The sequence below is a fragment of the Oncorhynchus keta genome, unplaced genomic scaffold, assembly GCF_023373465.1.
Source record: "Oncorhynchus keta strain PuntledgeMale-10-30-2019 unplaced genomic scaffold, Oket_V2 Un_contig_1316_pilon_pilon, whole genome shotgun sequence".
Taxonomy (NCBI): domain Eukaryota; kingdom Metazoa; phylum Chordata; class Actinopteri; order Salmoniformes; family Salmonidae; genus Oncorhynchus; species Oncorhynchus keta.
The window spans coordinates 32,501-38,883 of record NW_026278139.1 but is presented as its reverse complement, the minus strand read 5'-3'; positions in this window follow the sequence as shown (position 1 = coordinate 38,883).

The window sequence follows — 6,383 nt, the reverse complement described above, 5'->3', positions numbered from 1 at the left end:
GGGTTCTATGTTACCAGGGCCCATAGAGGAATAGGGTGTTATTTGACCAGGGCCCAGAGGGAACAGGGTTCTATGTTACCAGGGCCCATAGAGGAATAGGGTGTTATTTGACCAGGGCCCAGAGGGGGAACAGGGTTCTATGTTACCAGGGCCCATAGAGGAATAGGGTGGTATTTGACCAGGGCCCATAGAGGAATAGGGTGTTATTTGACCAGGGCCCAGAGGGAACAGGGTTCTATGTTACCAGGGCCCATAGAGGAATAGGGTGGTATTTGACCAGGGCCCATAGAGGAATAGGGTGTTATTTGACCAGGGCCCATAGTTATTTTAACATTACAGGGTGTTATTTACCAGGGCCCAGAGGGAACAGGGTTTATGTTACCAGGGCCCATAGAGGAATAGGGTGGTATTTGACCAGGGCCCATAGAGGAATAGGGTGGTATTTGACCAGGGGCCAGTTCCTCTGGCCAGTGTCTGTGTTATTTTGCCCATCTGAATCGTTTCTTGTTATTGACCAGTCTGAATGGACGGCTTTTTCTTTGCAACTCTGCCCTAGAAGACCAGCATCCAGAGTCGCCTCTCCCCTCTTCACTGTTGACGTTGAGACTGGTGTTTTGCAGAAACTGTTTAATGGCTGCCAGGTGAGGACTTGTGAGGGTCTGTTTCTAAAACTAGACACTCCAATGTACTTGTCATCTTGCTCACTTGTGCACTGCTGGGTTAGAGCCAGTTCTCTGTGTGAAGGGAGAAGTACACAGGGTTGTACAAGATCTTCACTTTCTTGGCAATTTCTCACATGGAATAGCCTTCATTTCTCAGTTCTTACTGACGAGTTTCAGAAGAAAGGTCTTTGTTTCTGGCCATTTTGAGCCTGTAATCGAATCCACAAATTCTGATTCTCCAGATACTCAACTAGTCTAAAGAAGGCCAGATGTATTGCTTCTTTAATCATAACAACAGTTTTCAGCTGTGCTAACATAATTGCAAAAAAAGGTTTTCTAATGATCAATTAGCCTTTTAAAATGCTGAACTTGGATTAGCTAACACAACGTGCCATTGGAACACAGGAGTGAGGGTTGCAGATAATGGGCCTCTATACGCCTATGTAGATATTCCATTCAAAATGAGCAGTTTCCAGCTACAATAGTTATTTTAACATTAACGATGTCTACACTGTATTTCTGATCAGTTGGATGTTATTTTCATGGACAAAAAACAAGTGACCCAAACACTTGAACGGTGGTGTACGTCTACAATTAAATCTGGGAATCTGTTCGACAGTCATAACATTCTTCACCCTAGATTTATTGAATTCAATTATAACGTACTTTCCTCGGGTCCATCGCTCATCTCTCTGCTGTTTTAACAAAACAAATGGAGGCGGCCATGTTTTCTGAGAAGGTTTCCCTTATATATTCTTTAAGGAAAAGACAGCGTCTTCCCTGTCAGTGTTTCCTTGCTTCCACCATGTGACCTGGATGGTAGATGGTCCAATAATCCAGGTGACATGTTTATTAATCCCTTGTCTCTTTCCCACGACACCTACATCTGCCTTTCCTCTGCTGCAGGTTATCTCCCTCTGCTGCCTCTGCTGCTGTCTCTGCTGCCAGGTTATCCCTTCCTCTGCTGCAGGTTATCTCTGCTCTGCTGCAGGTTATCCTTCTCTGCTGCCTCTGCTGCTCTGCTGCAGGTTATCTCTGTTCTTTGCTCTCTGTCTCTGCTGCAGGTTATCTCTGTCCTCTGCTGCAGGTTATCTCTGTCTCTGCTGCAGGTTATCCCTTCCTCTGCTGCAGGTTATCCCTTCCTCTGCTGCAGGTTATCTCTGTCTCTGCTGCAGGTTATCCCTTCCTCTGCTGCAGGTTATCCCTTCCTCTGCTGTAGGTTATCCTTCCTCTGCAGGTTATCTCTGTCTCTGCTGCAGGTTATCCTTCCTCTGCTGCAGGTTATCCCTTCCTCTGCTGCAGGTTATCCCTTCCTCTCCTGCAGGTTATCTCTTCCTCTGCTGCAGGTTATCTTTCCTCTGCAGGTTATCCCTCCCTCTGCCTCTCCTCTGCTGCAGGTTATCCTTCCTCTGCTGCAGGTTATCCTTCCTCTGCTGCAGGTTATCCCTTCCTCTGCTGCAGGTTATCCCTTCCTCTGCTGCAGGTTATCCTTCCTCTGCTGCAGGTTATCCCTTCTGCTCTGCTGCAGGTTATCCCTTCCTCTGCTGCAGGTTATCTTCCTCTGCTGCAGGTTATCCCTTCCTCTGCTGCAGGTTATCTCTGCTCCTGCAGGTTATCCTTCCTCTGCTGCAGGTTATCCCTTCCTCTGCTGCAGGTTATCCTTCCCTCTGCTGCAGGTTATCTCTCCCTCTGCTGCAGGTTATCTCTTCCTCTGCTGCAGGTTATCCCTCTCTGCTGCAGGTTATCCCTTCCTCTGCTGCAGGTTATCCCTTCCTCTGCTGCAGGTTATCCCTTCCTCTGCTGCAGGTTATCTCCCTTCTGCTCTGCTCTGCAGGTTATCCCTTCCTCTGCTGCAGGTTATCCCTTCCTCTGCTGCAGGTTATCTCTGTCTCTGCTGCAGGTTATCCTCCCTCTGCTGCAGGTTATCCCTTCCTCTGCTGCAGGTTATCCCTTCCTCTGCTGCAGGTTATCTCTTCCTCTGCTGCAGGTTATCCCTTCCTCTGCTGCAGGTTATCCCTTCCTCTGCTGCAGGTTATCCTTCCTCTGCTGCAGGTTATCCCTTCCTCTGCTGCAGGTTATCCCTTCCTCTGCTGCAGGTTATCCTTCCTCTGCTGCAGGTTATCCCTTCCTCTGCTGCAGGTTATCCCTTCCTCTGCTGCAGGTTATCCCTTCCTCTGCTGCAGGTTATCCCTTCCTCTGCTGCAGGTTATCCCTTCCTCTGCTGCAGGTTATCCCTTCCTCTACTGCAGGTTATCCCTTCCTCCTCTGCTGCAGGTTATCCCTTCCTCTGCTGCAGGTTATCCCTTCCTCTGCTGCAGGTTATCCCTTCCTCTGCTGCAGGTTATCCTTCCTCTGCTGCAGGTTATCCCTTCCTCTGCTGCAGGTTATCCCTTCCTCTGCTGCAGGTTATCCCTTCCTCTGCTGCAGGTTATCCCTTCCTCTGCTGCAGGTTATCTCTTCCTCCGCTGCAGGTTATCCTTCCTCCTTGCAGGTTATCCCACTCCTCTCCTGCAGGTTATCTCTCCCTCTGCTGCAGGTTATCTGCTGCAGGTTATCCCTTCCTCTGCAGGTTATCCCTCTCTGCTGCAGGTTATCCCTTCCTCTGCTGCAGGTTATCTCTGTCTCTGCTGCAGGTTATCCCTTCCTCTGCTGCAGGTTATCCCTTCCTCTGCTGCAGGGTTATCCCTTCCTCCGCTGCAGGTTATCCCTTCCTCTGCTGCAGGTTATCCCTTCCTCTGCTGCAGGTTATCCCTTCTCTGCTGCAGGTTATCCCTTCCTCTGCTGCAGGTTATCCCTTCCTCTGCTGCAGGTTATCCCTTCCTCTGCTGCAGGTTAGCCCTTCCTCTGCTGCAGGTTATCCCTTCCTCTGCTGCAGGTTATCCTTCCTCTGCTGCAGGTTATCCCTTCCTCTGCTGCAGGTTATCCCTTCCTCTGCTGCAGGTTATCCCTTCCTCTGCAGGTTATTCCTCTGCTGCAGGTTATCCCTTCCTCTGCTGCAGGTTATCCCTTCCTTATCTTCCTCTGCTGCGAGTTATCCTTCCTCTGCTGCAGGTTATCTCTTCCTCTGCTGCAGGTTATCCCTTCCTCTGCTGCAGGTTATCCCTTCCTCTGCTGCAGGTTATCCCTTCCTCTGCTGCAGGTTATCCCTTCCTCTGCTGCAGGTTATCCCTTCCTCTGCTGCAGGTTATCCCTTCCTCTGCTGCAGGTTATCCCTTCCTCTGCTGCAGGTTATCCCTTCCTCTGCTGCAGGTTATCCTTCCTCTGCTGCAGGTTATCCCTTCCTCTGCTGCAGGTTATCCCTTCCTCTGCTGCAGGTTATCCTTCCTTCCTCTGCTGCAGGTTATCCCTTCCTCTGCTGCAGGTTATCCCTTCCTCTGCTGTAGGTTATCCCTTCCTCTGCTGCAGGTTATCCCTTCCTCTGCTGCAGGTTATCCCTTCCTCTGCTGCAGGTTATCCTTCTCTCCTCTGCTGTAGGTTATCCCTTCCTCTGCTGCAGGTTATCCTTCCTCTGCTGCAGGTTATCCCTTCCTCTGCTGCAGGTTATCCCTTCCTCTGCTGCAGGTTATCCCTTCCTCTGCTTCCTCTGCTGCAGGTTATCCCTTCCTCTGCTGCAGGTTATCCCTTCCTCTGCTGCAGGTTATCCCTTCCTCTGCTGCAGGTTATCCCTTCCTCTGCTGCAGGTTATCCCCTTCCTCTGCTGCAGGTTATCCCTTCCTCTGCTGCAGGTTATCCCTTCCTCTGCTGCAGGTTATCTCTTCCTCTCCCTGCAGGTTATCTTCCTCTGCTGCAGGTTATCTCCTGCTGCAGGTTATCCTTCCTCTGCTGCAGGTTATCTCTTCCTCTGCTGCAGGTTATCCCTTCCTCTGCTGCAGTTATCCTTCCTCTGCTGCAGGTTATCTCTGTCTCTGCTGCAGGTTATCCCTTCCTCTGCTGCAAGGTTATCCTTCCTCTGCTGCAGGTTATCTCTTCCTCTGCTGCAGGCCCATCCCCTTCCTCTGCTGCAGGTTATCCTTCCTCTGCCCAGGGTTATCCCTTCCTCCGCTGCAGGTTATCCCTTCCTCTGCTGCAGGTTATCCTTCCCTCTCCTGCAGGTTTATCTCTTCCTCTGCTGCAGGTTATCCGTCCTCTGCTGCAGGTTATCCTTCCCTCTGCTGCAGGTTATCCCTTCCTCTGCTGTAGGTTATCCTTCCTCTGCTGCAGGTTATCCCTTCCTCTGCTGCAGGTTATCCCTTCCTCTGCTGCAGGTTATCCTTCCTCTGCCAGCCAGGTTATCCTTCCTCTGCTGCAGGTTATCCCTTCCTCTGCTGCAGGTTATCCCTTCCTCTGCTGCAGGTTATCCCTTCCTCTGCTGCAGGTTATCCCTTCCTCTGCTGCAGGTTATCCCTTCCTCTGCTGCAGGTTATCCTCCTCTGCTGCAGGTTATCCCTTCCTCTACCTGTAGGTTATCCCTCCCTCTGCTGCAGGTTATCCCTTCTCTGCTGCAGGTTATCCCTTCCTCCGCTGCAGGTTATCCCTTCCTCTGTTGCAGGTTATCCTTCATCTCTGCAGGTTATCTCTTTCTCTGCTGCAGGTTATCCCTCCCTCTGCTGCAGGTTATCTCTTCCTCTGCAGGTTATCCCTTCCCTCTGCTGCAGGCTTATCTCCTTCCTCTGCTGCAGGTTATCCCTTCCTCTGCTGCAGGTTATCCCTTCCTCTGCTGCAGGTTATCCTCTCTGCTGCAGGTTATCCCTTCCTCTGCTGTAGGTTATCCCTTCCTCCGCTGCAGGTTATCCCTTCCTCTGCTGCAGGTTATCCCTTCCTCTGCTGCAGGCTATCCCTTCCTCTGCTGCAGGTTATCCTTCCCCTCTGCTGCAGGTTATCTCTTCCTCTGCTGCAGGTTATCCTTCCTCTGCTGCAGGTTATCCCTTCCTCTGCTGCAGGTTATCCCTTCATCTGCTGCAGGTTATCCCTTCCTCTGCTGCAGGTTATCTCTTCCTCTGCTGCAGGTTATCCCTTCCTCTGCTGCAGGTTATCCCTTCATCTGCTGCAGGTTATCCCCTTCCTCTGCTGCAGGTTATCTCTTCCTCTCCTGCAGGTTATCTCTTCCTCTGCTGCAGGTTATCCCTTCCTCTGCTGAAGGTTATCTCTTCCTCTGCTGCAGGTTATCCTTCCTCTGCTGCAGGTTATCCCTTCCTCTGCTGAAGGTTATCCCTTCCTCTGCTGAAGGTTATCCCTTCCTCCGCTGCAGGTTATCTCTGTCTCTGCTGCAGGTTATCTCTTCCTCTGCAGCAGGTTATCCCTTCCTCTGCTGCAGGTTATCCCTTCATCTGCTGGGGAGGTTATCTCTCCCTCTGCTGCAGGTTATCCCTTCCTCTGCTGCAGGTTATCTCTTCCTCTGCTGCAGGTTATCCCTTCCTCTGTTGCAGGTTATCCCTTCCTCTCCTGCAGGTTATCTCTACCTCTGCTGCAGGTTATCCCTTCCTCTGCTGCAGGTTATCCCTTCCTCTGCTGCAGGTTATCCCTTCCTCTGCTGTAGGTTATCCCTTCCTCTGCTGAAGGTTATCCCTTCCTCTGCTGCAGGTTATCCCTTCCTCTGTTGTAGGTTATCCCTTCCCTCTGCTGCAGGTTATCTCTTCCTCTCCTGCAGGTTATCTCTTCCTCTGCTGCAGGTTATCCCTTCCTCTGCTGCAGGTTATCCCTCCCTCTGCTGCAGGTTATCCCTTCCTCTGCTGCAGGTTATCC